Source organism: Phocoena sinus, chromosome 7 (genome assembly GCF_008692025.1).
Source record: "Phocoena sinus isolate mPhoSin1 chromosome 7, mPhoSin1.pri, whole genome shotgun sequence".
Lineage (NCBI taxonomy): Eukaryota > Metazoa > Chordata > Mammalia > Artiodactyla > Phocoenidae > Phocoena > Phocoena sinus.
In genome coordinates, this window is record NC_045769.1 from 79,077,301 (window position 1) to 79,096,147 (window position 18,847).

The 18,847-nt window shown below is 39.3% G+C and overlaps 1 protein-coding gene across 3 annotated transcripts in view; it reads right to left on the minus strand.

Annotated features, from left to right (window-relative positions):
* The window catches only part of FMNL2 (formin like 2), a 311,830-nt gene that overhangs the window by 110,890 nt on the left and 182,093 nt on the right, over nucleotides 1–18,847 (minus strand). The gene's annotated exons all lie outside the window — the stretch shown is intronic.

Genomic DNA, 18,847 nt, shown 5'->3' on the forward strand with positions numbered 1-18,847 from the left:
AGAGTCACTGGTTTTGAATCTTTACAGTAGATGTTCTTATCCCCTCCCTCTTTGCCTACGAGGAAACTGAAACTCAGAGCAGATCAGTTCTTCCCTAAGATGATGCAGCAAGTCAGGGGTACAAGTAGATTCAAACCCATGTTTGCCCAACTCTAGAGTCTGACCTGCTTTCTCGGTGGGGCTCTGCAGCTCTCTTTCTCAGAATAATGTTCTGCCCAACCTGTGTTCAGGGACCTCTTTTAGCAGGTCTTCCATCTATTGCATAGTCTTTGAATATCTTCAGTGTTGGCAAATCTTTTTCTTTTGAATATTTGTTTTATCTTTGAAAACACCAAAAATTTGTCTCAAACTAGATAAAACTAATTTGTTTCAAAAATGAGTCTACTGCTCAGAGACTGCGGCGAGTGTGTATTTGTGTGCATGTGTGTGACCGTTAAAGTGTTCCTAAGGCAGTTTCCAAATCAGAAGACTTCAAAGTATTGTGAACAAAGGCACAATCATTGAAATAAGCATATTTATATATATATATATATATATATATATATATAAACACATATATGCCAAGGTGATATTTGACTGTGGATCTGGGGTGGGGCCCATGAATCTGCATTTCTAACAAGTTTCATGCTGACAATGTGGATGGAGGGACCACACTTTGAGAAACTCATGCCCACGTGTATCAGGTTTTACAGACCATAATGTCCAAAGCAGAATAAGCATTAGTAAGCTGGGCAAAATCCAAAGGCCCACACTATAGCATGGTAAGTACTATATTATAGTCATATAATGATATATGACATTCTGATAAAAAAGAACACACTGTATTGCATGGTTCTATGTGGATGGATTGTTGAGACAAAAAAGAACAAATGATTTCTTTCACAAAAGAGGCAAAATTAAATATTAACTGTTAGGGACACATATATAGGTGGTTTATTCACACACACACACACACACACACACACACACACAGACAAGAGGAGGGGGAGATTTGCATTAAAATGATAGTCAAGGACCAAGGAGGGGAAAGGGAAATACAGATTGATCCTAGCTGGCAGTGTTCTTTTCTGACCCTAGAAGTAGTTACACAGATGTTGGTTTTATCTTACTTATTATGCTATTCTTAAGTTTCACAACCTTTCCTGTATATACACTATATTTAATACACCAAAAAAGTTTACATAAAGCAGCTCCAAAAGGAAAAAAAGATTTGTCATGAAATCAGGACAATTCTTATCAGGTACTTTTCTGCATACAACTCAAAAGATGTTTTCCTAGTAATTCTTTTTAACCTGATTATTGCTTATGCCAAAATGGAATTTTTTAGTATTTCAGAACACTGACAATTGGCCAGTATGTTAAGTGTTTGTTTATCCCATATAAATTTGTATTTCTCCAATACAAGGAACCACAACATTCTTCCCAGTCCACTCAAGCCTTGCTCACTTACAGATTTAGAAATGCTTAAGATCATCTTACTATTATCAAAAGATCATCTTGTTAGTGAAAATATATAGTTTATTATTGTTTAATAGTACTCTAAAATAAAAGAAGTTGGCTTAGAGTGAGACACCTATCAATACTTCCCCTTTATTTAAAAATGATCATGGTAAATTTCATAGTATACAAACTATCTCTCAACGGAGCTGTTTTAAAAAAAGGTCAGCTTATTATTTCTAATTATTCCCCCCAATTTTCTATCCCACAAGCAATTTCTAATTAATGATTCACGCATATTCAACATCTCTGGCGCCATCACTGTGTCTATGTACCAAGTCCTAATTTTTTTAAACAAACACTATCACCTTACTAAGGGATCAGATAGGATCCAATAGCCACAGGGTTTTAGCAATAGCCCAGCTGAGGGCTAAAATAATCACAAAAAGTTCCCCAAAAAATTAACTGACAAGCTATCTAGAAACCAGTTACTATTTCCAACCCTGTGTATGAAAGCAGCTGATGCCAGAGATATACTGGCATATAAATAAAATGCTTTTTAATAATTCAATCCAATTACCCCAACCTTATATATATATATATATATATATATATATATATTTTTTTTTTTTTTTTTTTTGCGGTACGCGGGCCTCTCACTGTTGTGGCCTCTCCCATTGCAGAGCAGAGGCTCCGGACGCGCATGCCCAGCGGCCATGGCTCACGGGCCCAGCCGCTCCACGGCATGTGGGATCTTCCCAGACCAGGGCACGAACCTGTGTCCCCTGCATCGGCAGGCGGACTTTCAACCACTGCGCCACCAGGGAAGCCCCAATTACCCCAATTTTTAAAAATCCCATGACAGAGACAACTCACCCTGTGCTCCATTCTACTATAGCAAATACTACCTACCTCTAAATATAAAGTTCCTAACATATGAAACTCAATGAATTTTAACTGTGGCTAATGCAGCATTTGCTTGAGGACCTAAAATTTGAAATCTGTGGACAGTTACTGAGAGATTTCCAGTATTTGTTCTTGCAGGCAATGTCTTCACACCATAAGAGCCGTATTTATTCCTTTAAAAATAACAAAATTTAAGGAATTCCCTGGCAGTCCGAATTCCCTGGCAGTCCAGTGGTTAGGACTCCACGCTTCCACTGCTGGGGGACTGGGTTCGATCCCTGGTCAGGAAACTAAGATCCCACAGGGCACATGGTGCAGCAAAAAATAAATACAGAAATAAATAAAACAAAATCTGGCTGACTAGCATATATAACATATTGACATTCACTCAATTAGTAAAATCCCCCCCCCTTTTTTTTTTTTGCTGTACGCGGGCCTCTCACTGTTGTGGCCTCTCCCGTTGCGGAGCAGAGGTTCTGGACGCGCAGGCTCAGCGGCCATGGCTCATGGGCCCAGCCGCTCCGCAGCATGTGGGATCTTTCCAGACCGGGGCATGAACCCGTGTCCCCCGCAACGGCAGGCAGACTCTCAACCACTGTGCCACCAGGGAAGCCCTAAAATCCCATTTTTGACAGTCATAAATATAGCTTTCTCTGTTCCTTACTTAAGATTGTGGTCACCCAGAGGGGCTTTCTCAAATAGACACATTTGCTGGTCTTGCTGACTTGATTAATTTCCTTATAATTAATCCCTTGAAATTATGAACAAGGTATAAATTTAATAAACTCACACTTTTTCAAATGTGCTTAGCATTTGCTGTTGTGTTTTAGGCATTTTTTCTTCATGTGTTTGAGTAACTTACTAACATATTTCCAAGAAACAGAAAATGAAGAAAACTGATGCTTTAAAACACATCATACATCGTAGCTACTTCTCCAAAAACTGCACCTACCTCCAGGGATTCAAGTGAAACGCTTATGGAGGAAAAATACAAAGCCCAACGATTTTCCTAAAACTTGGGGGTTGCTTGTCTAATCTCAAAAGGAGCTACTGTTTGAGTTATGAATCCAGCACCCGGCACACCAAACCTTTTCAGTCTGTCTGTCTTCAACATGGCCATTTGGACAACAGAAACATTTGGGGGAATACACTGGAGAATTCCAGCACCTTGCCAAAACACATTTATTTTGAAGAACTCTGGATGGATTACTGGCATTTTACTTATTTAAATTAATAACTTTTTCCTCTAAGTATTAGAATTTTAGATTTTTCACTGAAACCCAAAATTGCCTTGGCTGGCAGATTTCCATCATCTTCACTTCTGAAACCCAAAATTGCCTTGGCTGGCAGATTTCCATCATCCTCACTTCTGGGACCGCTTCATACCCCACGTGCTATTTTCAATAACTAGTTACCTGCTTGTCCAGCATCACTGATAAGCATAGCTTAATTAGATTAAGCCCCTAACTTGAGTTAGGTTATATAGAAATATTGTTCTTAGGGATAAATCATGGTGATTTGTCAATAGCGATGGATAAGCCATCTGAAAGAGCTTTAAAAATACAAATTTCTGGGCTTCCCTGGTGGCGCAGTGGTTGAGAGTCTGCCTGCCGATGCAGGGGACACGGGTTTGTGCCCCGGTCTGGGAAGATCCCACATGCCGCAGAGCAGCTGGGCCCGTGAGCCATGGCCGCTGAGCCTGCACGTCCAGAGCCTGTGCTCCGCAACGGGAGAGGCCACAACAGTGAGAGACCCGCGTACCGCAAAAAAAAATAAAATAAAATACAAATTTCTTTCAAACTATCTAATCATACAGTATCACCACCACTCTGACCTCTTGCCATTTATATCTTTGTGTGACCAAACTTTCTTCATGAAATGTTTCTGGATGAGAAATAAAAATGGCTCTGAGGGTTTCAATTGTTCTCCAAAAACATTCAAAGAACCAAGCCCAAAGCCATTTCTTAACATTCAGGACACTATGCTGACAAACTGCACTGAAAGAAGCGTGGGAGGAAAGAGAGGGGAGAACAGACCTTAAAATCTTCATGAAGCATCTGTGTCATTTGCAAACAGTTTAATAAATTAGAGTGTTAGGAATTCAATTTGGTAACGAACAGAAAACTTCTTCTCGTTGCTAAAAGCGACTTAATTTATACAAGCCCAGGAGCACAATTACCCTTTCATCTGGGGCAGCACTTCTTGTTTCTCAAAGATCATTAACTTATCTTTTACTAACAGTTTAGCATATACTTTAGGCCTCTTAACTTACTCAAGCTTCCCTATCTGCCAAGTAGATGTTAAACCCCATTTTATAGATGAGGAAACTGAGGCTCAGAGTGTAAATGACTTGCCTTAAATCTCACACACACACACATATACACACCGACATCCCCCCACACCTGGTCAAGGATTAAAGCTCAAGTTTTCTGACTCTCTAATCCTTGCTCTTTTCATTACACTATAATAAGTGTACTCATCTTGCTTTAGATAGAGTTTTTATTCTTTTAAACATCTTAATTGGAGTATAATTGCTTTAAATGGTGTGTTAGTTTCTGCTGTATAACAAAGTGAATCAGCTATACATATACATATACCCCCATATCTCCTCCCTCTTGCACCTCCCCCCCACCCTCCCTATCGCACACTCTAGGTGGTCACAAAACACTGAGCTGATCTCCCTGTGCCATGCGGCTGCTTCCCACTAGCTATCTATTTTACATTTGGTAGTGTATATATGTCAATGTCACTCTCTCACTTCGTCCCAGCTTACCCTTCCCCCTCCCCGTGCCCTCAAGTCCATTCTCTATGTCTGCATCTTTATTCCTGTCCTGCCCCTAGATTCATCAGTACCATTTTTTTCTTAGATTCCATATATATGTGTTAGCATACGGTATTTGTTTTTCTCTTTGACTTTTTTCACTCTGTATGACAGACTCTAGGTCTAACCACCTCACTACAGATAAGTCAATTTCCTTTCTTTTTACGTCTGAGTAATAGTCCACTGCATATGTGTGCCACATCTTTTTTATCTATTCATCTCTCAGTGGATACTTAACTTGCTTCCATGTCCTGGCTATTGTAAATAGAGCTGCAATGAACACTGTGGTACATGACTCTTTTTGAATTATGGTTTTCTCAGGGTATATGCCCAGTAGTGGGATTGCTGGGTCATATGGTAGTTCTATTTGTAGTTTTTTAAGGAACCTCCATAATGTTCTCCACAGTGGCTGTATCAATTTACATTCCCACCAACAGTGCAAGAGAGTTCCCTTTTCTCCACACCCTCTCCAGCATTTATTGCTTGTAGATTTTTTGATGATGGCCATTCTGACTGGTGTGAGATGATATCTCATTGTAGTTTTGATTTGCATTTCTCTAATGATTAGTGATGTTGAGCATCCTTTCATGTGTTTGTTGGCGATCTGTATGTCTTCTCTGGGAAAATGTCTATTTAGGACTTCTGCCCATTTTTGAATTGGATTGTTTGTTTTTTTGATATTGAGCTGCATGAGCTGCTTGTAAATTTTGGAGATTATTCCTACACCAGTTGCTTCATTTGCAAATATTTTCTCCTATTCTGAGGGTTGTCTTTTCGTCTTGTTTATAGTTTCTTTTGCTGTGCAAAAGCTTTGAAGTTTCATTAGGTCCCATTTGTTTATTTTTGTTTTTATTTCCATTTCTCTAGGAGGTGGGTCAAAATGGATCTTGCTGTGGTACATGGCATAGAGTGTTCTGCCAATGTTTTCCTCTAAGAGTTTTATAGTATCTGGCCTATATTTAGGTCTTTAATCCATTTTGAGTTTTTTTTTGTGTATGGTGTTAGGAAGTGTTTTAATTTCATTCTTTTAGATGTAGCCGTCCAGTTTTCCCAGCACCACTTACTGAAGAGGCTGTCTTTTCTCCACTGTATACTCTTGCCTCCTTTATCAAAGATAAGGTGACCAGATGTGCATGGGTTTATGTCTGGGCTTTCTGTCCTGTTCCATTGACCTATATTTCTGTTTCTGTGCCAGTACCATACTGTCTTGATTACTGTAGCTGTGTAGTATAGTCTGAAGTCAGGGAGCTTGATTCCTCCAGCTCCATTTTCCTTTCTCAAGATTGTTTTGGCTATTCGGGGTCTTTTGTGTTTCCATACAAATTGTGAAATTTTTTGTTCTAGTTCTGTGAAAAATGCCATTGGTAGTTTGATAGGGATTGCACTGAATCTATAGATTGCTCTGGGTAGTATAGTCATTTTCACAATGTTGATTCTTCCAATCCAAGAACATGGTATATCTCTCCATCTGTTTGTATCGTCTTTAATTTCTTTCAAGAGTGTCTTATAGTTTTCTGCATACAGGTCTTTGGTCTCCTTAGGTAGGTTTATTCCTAGGTATTTTATTCTTTTGGTTGCAGTGGTAAACAGGAGTATTTCCTAATTTCTCTTTCAGATTTTGTCATTAGTGTATAGAAATGCAAGAGATTTCTGTGTGTTAATTTTGTATCCTCCAACTTTACCAAATTCACTGATTAGCTCTAGTAGTTTTCTGGTAGCATCTTTAGGATTCTCTATGTATAGTACCATGTCATCTGCAAACAGTGACAGTTTTACTTCTTCTTTTCCAATTTGGATTCCTTTTATTTCTTTTTCTTCTCTGACTGCTGTGGCTCCAACCTCCAAAACTATGTTGAACAGTGGTAAGAGGGGGCAACATTGTCTTGCTCCTGATCTTAGAGGAAATGGTTTCAGTTTTTCACCACTGAGAACAATGTTGACTGTGGGTTTGTCATATACGACCTTTATTATGTTGAGGTAGGTTCCCTCTAGGCTTACTTTCTGGCGAGTTTTTATCATAAATGGGTGTTGAATTTTGTCAAAAGCTTTTTCAGCATCTATTGAGATGATCATATGGTTTTTATCCTTCAGTGTGTTAATACGGTATATCACATTGATTGATTTGCATATATTGAAGAATCCTTGCATTCCTTTGATAAACCCGACTTGATCATGGTGTATGAGACTTTTAATATGCTGTTGGATCCTGTTTGCTAGTATTTTGTTGAGGATTTTTACATCAATGTTCATCAGTGATACTGGCCTGTAGTTTTCTTTTTTGGGGACATCTTTGTCTGGTTATGGTATCAGGGTGATGGTGGCCTCGTAGAATGAGTTTGGGAGTGTTCCTCCCTCTGCTATATTTTGGAAGAGTTTGAGAGGGATAGCTGTTAGCTCTTCTCTAAATGTTTGATAGAATTCACCTGTGAAGCCATCTGGTCCTGGGCTTTTGTTTGTTGGAAGATTTTTAATCACTGTTTCAATTTCAGTGCTTGTGATTGGTCTGCTTATATTTTCTATTTCTTCCTGGTTCAGTCTTGAAAGGTTGTGCTTTTCTAAGAATTTGTCCATTTCTTCCAGGTTGTCCTTTTTTTTTTTTTTTTTCAGGTTGTCCATTTTATTGGCATATAGTTGCTTGTAGTAATCCCTCATGATCCTTTGTATTTCTTCAGGGTCAGTTGTTACTTCTTTTTCATTTCTAATTCTGTTGATGGGAGTCTTCTCCCTTTTCTTCTTGATGAGTTTGCTGAAGGTTTATCAATTTTGTTTACCTTCTCAAAGAACCAGCTTTTAGTTTTATTGATCTTTGCTATCGTTTCTTTCATTTCTTTTTCATTTATTTCTGATCTGATATTTATGATTTCTTCCCTTCTGCTAACTTTGGGGATTTTTTGTTCTTCTTTCTCTAATTGCTTTAGGTGTAAGGTTAGGTTGTTTGAGATTTTTCTTGTTTCTTGAGATAGAATCATATTGCTATAAACTTCCCTGTTAGAACTGCTTTTGCTGCATCCCACAGGTTTTCGGTCGTCGTGTTTTCATTGTCATTTGTTTCTAGGTATTTTTTGATTTCCTCTTTGATTTCTTCAGTGATCTCTTGATTATTTCATAGCATATTGTTTAGCCTCCGTGTGTTTGTATTTTTTACAGATTTTTTCCTGTAATTGATATCTAGCCTCATAGCGTTGTGGTCGGAAAGGATACTTGATATGATTTCAATTTTCTTAAATTTACCAAGGCTTGATTTGTGGCCCAAGATATGATCTATCCCGGACAATGTTCCATGAGCACTTAAGAAAATGCATTCTGTTGTTTGGGGATGGAATGTCCTATAAATATCAATTAAGTCCATCTTGTTTAACGTGTCATTTAAAGCTTGTGTTTCCTTATTTATTTTCATTTTGGATGATGTGTCCATTGGTGAAAGTGGGGTGTTAAATTCCCTACTATTATTGTGTTACTCTCGATTTCCCCTTTGATGGCTGTTAGCATTTGCCTTATGTATTGAGGTGCTCCTATACTGGGTGCATAAATATTTACAATTGTTATATTGTCTTCTTGGATTGATCCCTTGGTCATTATGTAGTGTCCTTCTTTGTCTGTTGTAATAGTCTTTATTTTAAAGTCTACTTTGTCTGATATGAGTATTGCTACACCAGCTTTCTTTTGGTTTCCATTTGCATGGAATATCTTTTTCCATCCCCTCACTTTCAGTCTGTATGTGTCCCTAGGTCTGAAGTAGGTGTCTTGTAGACCACATATAGGCGGGTCTTGTTTTGTATCTATTCAGCCAGTCTATGTCTTTTGGTTGGAGCATTTAATCCATTTACATTTAAGGTAATTATCGATATGTATGTTCCTATTACCATTTTCTTAATTGTTTTGGGTTTGTTTTTGTAGGTCTTTTTCTTCTCTTGTGCTTCCTGCCTATAGAAATTCCTTTAGCATTTGTTGTAAAGCTGGTTTGGTGGTGCTGAATTCTCTTAACTTTTGCTTGTCGGTAAAGGTTTTAATTTCTCCATCAAATCTGGATGAGATTCTTCTTGGGTAGAGTAATCTTGGTCATAGTTTTTTCCCTTTCATCACTTTAAATATGTCCTGCCACTCCCTTCTGGCTTGCAGAGCTTCTGCTGAAAGATCAGCTGTTAACCTTATGGGGATTCCCTTGTATGTTATTTGTTGCTTTTCCCTTGCTGCTTTTAATATTTTTTTTGTGTTTAATTTTTTACAGTTTGATTAATATCTGTCTTGGCATGTTTCTCCTTGGATTTATCCTGTATGGGACTCTCTGTGCTTCCTGGACTTGATTGACTATTTCCTTTCCCATGTTAGGGAAGTTTTCAACTATACTCTCTTCAAATATTTTCTCAGACGCTTTCTTTTTCTTTTCTCTTTCTGGGATCCCTATTATTCGAATGTCGGTGCATTTAATGTTGTCCCAGAGGTCTCTGAGACTGTCCTCAATTCTTTTCATTCTTCTTTCTTTATTCTGCTCTGTGGTAGTTATTTCCACTATTTTATCTTCCAGGTCATATATCCATTCTTCTGCCTCAGTTTTTCTGCTATTGATTCCTTCTAGAGAATTTTTAATTTCATTTATTCTGTTGTTCATCATTGTTTGTTTCATCTTTAGTTCTTCTAGGTCCTTGTTAAACGTTTCTTGTATTTTCTCCATTCTATTTCTAAGATATGGATTATCTTTACTATCATTACTCTGAATTCTTTTTCAGGTAGACTGCTTATTTCCTCTTCATTTGTTTGGTCTGGTGGGTTTTTACCTTGCTTCTTCATCTGCTGCATATTTCTCTGTCTTCTCATTTTGTTTAACTTACTGTGTTTGGGGTCTCCTTTTCACGGGCTGCAGGTTCATAGTTCCCATTGTTTTTGGTGTCTTCCCCCAGTGGGTGAGGTTGCTTCTGTGGCTTGTGTAGTCTTCTTGGTGGAGGGGATTGGTGCCTGTGTTCTGGTGGGTGGGGCTGGATCTTGTCCTTCTGGTGGGCAGGGCCGCGTCCAGTGGTGTTTTGGGGTGTCTGTGAACTTAGTATGACTTTAGGCAGCCTCTCTGCTCATGGGTGGGCTTGTGTTCCTGTCTTGCTAGTTGTTTGGCATGGGGCATCCAGCACTGGAGCCTGCTGGCCATTGGGTGGAGCTGGGTCTTAGTGTTGAGACGGAGATCTCTGGGAGAGCTCTTATCAATTGATATTATGTGGGGCTGGGAGGTCTCTGGTAGTCCAATGTCCTGGACTCAGCTCTCCCACCTCAGAGGCTCAGGCTTGACACTGGCTGGAGGACCAAGACCCTGCTAGCCACATTGCTCAGAAGAAAAGGAAGAAAATAAAGGAAAAAAACAAGAACAGATAGAACCCCAAAGCAAATGGTAAAAGCAAAACTCTGACATGTCACCCTCCACACGGAAAAATCCTTTCTTTGTGTTAATAAAGGTGGCCTTCGAGGTCCAGGTTTTAGAGAACTGTCTCCCAGTCCCAAGGACAGTCACGGCTTCAGCCAGTGGGGGCCCCCTCCAGAGCCGGCAGCCTCAGTGAGGCCACCCTCCCCTTGGGCTCTGGGGCAGCTCGGTGATGGCGGAGGGGAGAGACCCCAAGCCAGGAGTTCCAGCCTAGAGTAAGTTTTTAAAAGACAAAAAACATGTTCTACTTTTCCTTGAGTCTCAGTATGTAGATGAACACTCAGCACCCAGTCCTTAATAATGTTCAAAGAATTAAACTTCTTTTAAATGTCATATACAAGTCACTTCTCACATAAATTACGAGTAAGTTTTTGAAGTTTAAAAGTACTCAGAGAGACTGTAAACACTCTGTACAAGGCATACACCCAGTGGATTCTGTGCTAGATATATCAGCCAAACTACTATCATAGTGAAAGGACATTTGCTGATAAGCTTGTGTTGTACCTCTCATGGCTCTGAAACTGCCTAGTGCCTTCCATAATTATACATTTCTCATTAACTCAATCCACTAAGGCTTACATCAGCCTCCCCTCTCCCCACTGGCCACTAGGAAAGTCACTCTGCCTATACACAGGCCAGCCCTGCAGATAAGGAAAAAAACAAAGCATTGATTGGATTCCATTTAATAACCAAGGTTCAAATCTACTGCAACTCAAATTAGAAAAACAGGCCATTCATGTAATGACCTATATGGGAAAAGAATCTAAAAAAGAGTGGATATATGTATAACTGATTCACTTTGCTGTACAGCAGAAACTAACAAAACATTGTAAATCAACTATACTCAACTAAAAATTTTAAAAAAGAACAGAAAAAAAGAAAACCAGGCCATTCTTTTCTTTTTTTTTTTTTTTTTTTTTTTGCGGTACGTGGGCCTCTCACTGTTGTGGCCTCTCCCGTTGCGGAGCGGAGGCTCAGCGGTCATGGCTCACAGGCCGAGCCGCTCTGCGGCATGTGGGATCTTCCCAGACCAGGGCACGAACCCGTGCCCCCTGCATCGGCAGGCAGATTCTCAACCGCTGCGCCACCAGGGAAGCCCCCAGGCCATTCTTAAAAGGAGCTTAAATGAAGGGCTGTGACAGGGAAGTGCTAGATTTGTTGGGCAAGTCACAGTACATGGAACTCTTCAGCTATGCTACAACATGGCCTTCTCTATGAGACACAGGCAGACTCAGTCTTGGTTCCTTTCTGACCAGCTGAACTGTTTCTCTGGGGCCTCCCTCCACACCCCCCTTTCCCCACCTAAATCTAATAAACTTTGTCACTGAAAGCGTTTTTGCATAAAGGTTTGGAACTGGACATTCCATTCACCTAGCACAACATTTCTGATCCTTTGCATCCTCTCTATCCATGTGTATAATTACAGGAGAAATTACTTAACTGAGGTTAATTTGGCATTGGCTGGACTTACAACAAGCATGTCATAAGCATTTCTGCTCCATAAATTCTATTTGGATAAGCAGCTCCAAAATCAAACAGAATTTCATTTAAGTTTATCTTATATCTTCATATTCTGAGGTTTAAGAAAAGAAATTATAGTGAGTCTCTGGGAAATGAATGGCTTGTGGGGGACACACTTAAGTGTTGAGTTTCTTCCCTGTTTAGGAAAGTCACAGGGTCACTGGCTCTATTTCAATAGTGGATTAAGCAAAGCCACACAAACTGCTTCAACACCGTTAGGGATGAATTAGACGTCACCATCATTATACCATTACTAATGTTTCATTATTCTGCTCTGTAATAAATTTAGATGGTGAAAATTCAAAGGGCTTTGCTTTTGTGCACATAAGCTCACTAAGCTTGATTTTTCTTCCTAGAAGCTGACAGTAGTTGGCCTTCCTTTGCCAAGGCTGAGTAAGCAAACTGTTGTCTCTAAATGAGCTCTAATTACAACCAGCATCATTGCCATTAGTGAGTACTAATTTGCAGGACTTAGCTTGGTGCTAAATGCTCTTCAGAGCTACACTGACAGGAATAATCTATGTCCTCCAAGGGTTTACCCTCTAAAATGGAGAACGCCGACAAGAGTAGATGAAGAGGAGGAAAGACAAAATAAAATATTGCATTAATATTGTATATAGACAGAAGTGAAGTGATTTACACAATATAGCAGAGGCCAGGAAAAAGTGCATGTGTGGGAGGCGGAGGTGCCAAGACCAGAAACCAGGTTCCTAAGCAGGGAAACTGAGGTCAGCCATAACATCTCAGCTCTCACAGCAGCAACAACTTATACACACATGAAGAAAATGTACGCAAACAGAGCCAGATTCCCCCAAGGAATTGAGAGTACCAAAGTCCCCAAGGGAATGCATATTCCATGTTTCCCAAAAAGAAAAAAACAAATTCTGACACTTTGGAAAGGCTGCCAGATGACTACCCCACCTACAGAAAGTATGCATATGAAAGAAGAGGACAATGAAGAGAAAATGAAGAAAAAGTATTAAGACTCTACCTACTTATAACAACTGATGGCCAAGAAAGCATGTTCAGATGGGATTCTAATTTTGTCTAAGGACTACCAGAGGCAGCTAGTGCCAGCTGTGCTACTATTTAGAAGGATCCCTGCGGTTATTATTGGATGAAAACATTTTGCTAGACAAGTCCCTGCCTCTGAACATCTTAAATCTTGCTATCACATTTAGGTGTCCTGTTTCCAGGCACTAACATGAAAAATATCAAGGTGAAAAAAAAAATTTTTTTGTTTTTGGTCATTTCATTCTTCCATTCATCCAGAACACATTATGCAAGACACCATGTAAAAAGTACAAAACGAAACTAATTCGATGCCAAAGCATTAAATCTCATCTCTGAGATACAACAGACATTTATGTAATACAAAGCAGAATATGATAAGAGCCATATGGGATCCTCTGGAAGTTCAAAGAAAGGTAAGGCTCTTTCCAACCGAGATGATCAAAGGAACTTCCCTGAAGAAACTGGCTTTTGAATTGTGTTTTGAAGGACAGGCAGCATATAGATATCCTGGGACAGTGTGAGAGGCAGGAGTCAGAGACTTCCAGATGGGGGAACATGGGAACAAAGGCAGAGAAGCACAGGGCATGTGCCAGCAACTTCAAGGCTTTAGCTGGGTTCCAGTAACACAGTTTATGAAAGGCAATGGCACAAAAGGATCTAAACAGTAAGTTGGAAAGGACAAAGGCAGATGTCAAATAATAAGCTAATGCATACAGAACAGACAACAGGGAGTCAATGAGGAGTTTTGAATAGTGGAAGAGCATACAGTTAATACCATGTGACTCCCCTTTCCCCGTTCCCAACTTTAAAAGTTGGCCATTTCTGCACTTAAGACTAGTGCAGAAAAATCAGCATGTCAGATGCATTCCACAGCCACAGTTTCTTGGAGGGCCGTGAAGCATTCTTCAGCTCTGAATATGAAATCATTTTCCTAGTCTGAGAGGAGAGGACAACTTTCCAAGTGTTCCATTACAGCTCTCAGACTGAAAATAACTTTTGATGAGACTTTTCCAAATGATTTCCTTTATTTAGACTAGCAAAAGTCTCTTCTAGTTCAACAGGTCTTTCCTAATCAAAACATCCTATAATTCATTCTTTAATATTAATTTGGCTTCTTTAATCCTATTCATAGTTCATCATTTTCCCCTATTTAAAGTGTTTTAATTGAATTTGTTGAATTTTTAAGGAAGGAAGCCATACTAATAAAGTTAAACTAAAACAGCCTTCCACAGCAAGGATGATGAGTTAAATATCCAAGTGTTAAAACAACATAAAGTAGTATTTGTATTAATTACCTAGTCGAAATTCTTGGCTACTACACCTTAATAAATAATTTAAATGATTTTCTGAAAGATAGTGTGAAAGGTCAACCTCAGTCTAGCCTGTATGCCTTAAACTGGCTACATGATTCTTCATTTCCTGTAACAGCATTCCCAAGTTTACAGAAGATGCTCATACAGTAAAGTTTATTTCAAACAGCATCATCAAGTTGTCTGGGTCAGCTCAGGCAATTTAGTTGTTTTAAGGGGGGTTCGGGGGATCTGTAATTCCATTTGTATTACCAGGCAGGAAGGCAGGCAATGCGATGTTCATTCTGGCAAAAGATAACCTAAACTCTTCATATCAGACTGAGCCCCAGGCCTCTTGCTCTAGCTGCTAATGCCGAATAGCATTTCTGAGAGAGCATTTACATCAAGCTGCCAAAAAGGATTCCTTTAAAAAGGAATAATTCCCCCCTTGTTTAGCTAACCTTCTCCCCATTTTCTGTCCCTCTCTCAGTCCCTGTGGGATAAGCCAGCATCTTTTCTCCCCACTATAAAAATTGTATGACAAAGGGAAAGTCTGGAAGAGGAAAGATGTAAACTCACTTCTGGGTTCAGACTCAATTTTCCATGTCTCCAGAGATGCTAAACTGTAGAAAGCTCAACATATAGAGAGTTGGCATCTGCTCCTCTCATTGCTTCTCCAGCATTTTAGAATCAAGAAATTGGAGGCCTGGAGTAAGTCTTAATGGAAGAGAAACTTGCTTTCTGGAGGGAAACTAAAACTTGTCTTCTTTTTAATAGCAACTAACTCAGGTTTGGCAACTTCAAGAAAAGGACAACAGTCCCTTTAAAATCTCAAGGAGATTCTGAAGAACCTAGAGGCAGGACAGGAATAAAGACGTAGAAGTACAGAATGGACTTGAGGACATGGGGAGTGGGAGAAGGGTAAGCTGGGACGAAGTGAGAGAGTGGCATGGACATATATACACTACCAAACGTAAAATAGATAGCTAGTGGGAAGCAGCCACATGGCACACGGAGATCAGCTCGGTGCTTTGTGTCCACCTACAGGGGTGAGATAGGGAGGGTGGGAGGGAGACACAAGAGGGAGGAGATATGGGGATATATGTGTATGTATAGCTGATTCACTTTGTTATACAGCAGAAACTAACACATCATTGCAAAGCAATTATACTCCAATAAAGATGTTTTAAAAAAAATCTCAAGGAGAAGATAACTCAGAGACAATTTTTTTTTAATTTGGCAAGAATGCATGTCCCAAAGCCAATTCATGCCTGGCTTGGCCCCCTGCTGGAACTCAGAACAGACTGATACTATCAACCATTTAGAGTCCTTTCCAGACTCCAAGTATCACAGGAGGTATCTGTTTTGGGAGAACTCAGACCCATACCCTCTCTCACTTTACTCTTTGCTTTCCCTCACCTATACAACTAAATGCTTATTCAATGAATAAATTAATGAATACATAAATAAAGGCAAGGTCTTTTTTGTTTGTTTGTTTTTTGCGGTATGCGGGCCTCTCACTGTTGTGGCCTCTCCCGTTGTGGAGCACAGGCTCTGGACGCGCAGGCTCAGCAGCCATGGCTCACGGGCCTAGCCGCTCCAGGCATGTGGGATCTTCCAGGACCAGGGCATGAACCTGTGTCCCCTGCATCAGCAGGCGGACTTTCAACCACTGCACCACCAGGGAAGCCCAAGGCAAGTTTTAAAATTGAATACAATCTAAAACAAATGAAACTATCAGACTATCAAAATTGGTAATCATAGCAGAGACTAGCTGTTTACTAACACTTTCTTCTCTTTCCTGGGTATTCAGCTAGCCTACATTTCTCATCCTCCTTGGCAGGCCTAGCTAAAAAAATAAGACTATAACACATGCCACTTTCAAACCTGGCCCAAAAAACTCTCCAGGTGTCCACCTGCATTTTCTTTCTTCCTTTGATTGCAAAGCTGAAACTTTATGTTGAAAACAGCCTCAAGTGGATCCCTGATTAATTCTGTGTAATTTAACCCCCAATGATCAACAATACCAACTTGGATTGTTATGTAAACGACAAGCTTGTTTTGTAAATCATTGTGTCTTGGCATCTATAGTGGGTTGAATGGTGTCCCCCAACCCAAAATATTTGTCCATGTCCTAACCCCTGAACCAGTGAATGTGACCATATTTAGAAAAAAGGGTCTTTGTGGATACAATGAAGTTAAGGAACTTGAGATGAGATCACCCTGGAGTATACAGGTAGGCTCATACCCAGTGACAAGTATCCTTATAAGAGACAGAGGAGAAGGATCAGATACAAGGAGAAGAGTTTGGGAAGGCCATGTGAAGACGAAGGCAGAGACTGAAGTTATGCAGCCACAGGCCAAGGAACGCCAATAGACACCAGAAGCTGGATGAGACAGGAAGGATTCTCCCCTGGAGCCTTTGGAGGGAACACAGCCTGGCAGACAGCTTGATTCCAGACTTCTGGCCTCCAGAACTGTGACAAAACCCTTTCTGTTGTTTTAAGCCATGGAGTTTGTGGTCATTTGTTATGACAGCCCTAGGAATCTCATACAGCATCTGTTTGTTATCTATCATTACTCTAACTTATACTGGAAGTTAATAACAGAAAAGGTATCAACATCAAGTGACTTTAAATAACAGTACTCGGCACATCTTTAATAGGATGCATTCCGAGGACACAAAGGTACAAGACGTTTATCCTTCACCTAGTAACTTTAGTTAGTAATGATATTGGTAGTTGTTACTTTGAAACTTTTAATATTATAGGAAAAGACAAATAATTGATGTTAGGAATCAACTTTTTCACTGAAAAAAAGTGATAATTATAAAATCAAAAAAATAAGTGAATTAATATTAAAAATTGATTTGGAAATATCAATTTGAACTCATAATGTTTAGACATACATTTTCAAGGTCCAGACACTTAAACTGAGACACAAATTCACCCAGCAGCTGTGACAACCTAATAATATGACAACTTCTAATACCATCCCCTGGGAAAAAGAATAGGGCTCCTTGAAGAAATGTCTTATTCTAGGTCAGGTGCAAGGAAAGTACAAGTTAAGCCTAAGAAATGATTTTTGCACCATACAAAAAGCTTGTAAGGATTAATAGGGTCATGTCAAAAGGATAGAGGAGCCAGCACGAAGGAGCTCCCAAATGTTAAAATGTTGTTAATGTGAGCCCCCCCCAAAAAAAATCTCCTATTGATTGTGACACACTGACTGTGAAAATCCATGGGTTCACAATGATATTCACAAAAGGAAGCTAAAGAAAACATTTGTCGCCTTTTGAGGTATCTATTAAACTAAGCCCTTACTTTGAAAAATGACAATTGAGGGAAAGAATTACAGGAATAGTTAATTCCAGGGTAAACCAGGACCAGGTGAAAGCTCTAGCTGCTGGCTTAATGTTGAAGGGAAATAAAATTAGAAAATTGGGTTTGTCTTTTTTCCTGCAACTCCTAATGAAACTGATTCAGCCAAAAATTATCAATTGGTTTTAAAACTCACTGGGTACAAGACTGATAGGTAACGAGACGTATATACGATGCCGAAGTAACACTCCACAGATTCCTTTCTGCATAAGGGAAAAACATAATTATACAACAGAGGAATCAGGTTGTCATCTGATCCTTTGACCTTTATTACCTAATGGTGAGATATCAGATATTATTTGTCTCTTATATTCCAGACAAAGACGTTCAACATCAACCTATCATATCTTTACATCTAACTTCTGGTTAACAGGAAATTCAGGAGCTCAGACGCCTCTAGGAAACAATCAGGTAAATACAGGAAACAAGATTTCCTACAAAATGGCTTGCCTGGTCGCTTTACTATATGAGCATCGTGAATAAAAGCCTGTTCTAGATTAAAAGAGACTTAAAAAACGTAACTGCCAGATGTAGTGTGTGATTGATTCTGGACTAGTTTGAACAAAACCAGGTGGGAAGAACATTAAGAAAACTGAGAAATATGAACCGGGCAGTAGACGATATTAAGAAATTATTACTCATTTTAATTGTGATGACTTTATTTGGATAAAAGAGAAAATTCTCATTTTTATAAGATGCATAGTGAATTTTTTTAAGATAAACTAGAAAACAAAATACCAAACAAAAAATCCAACTAACGCATAGTCAAAAGGAGGATTACACAGAAGGGAAAGACCAAATATAAAAACGATATAAGAAAAACACTAAGGGTTTGAAAGGTAGAATTTCAAAACAATTAAACAGATCCCAAAACCTAATAATGATTTTAAACTAAAGAGCATTTCAACATACCACAGAACTATGGAAGTACAGTAAAAATGCAAACAACTTAACACCAAATAATATTAAATATAGTAATAATGTCAGCTAGCCAGAGGAATGAATAAGGGAGAGAGGGCAGGGAGATGGCTGTCTGCTGTCCCGACAGCTGGGAAAGCCTCAATGAAGTGAGCTC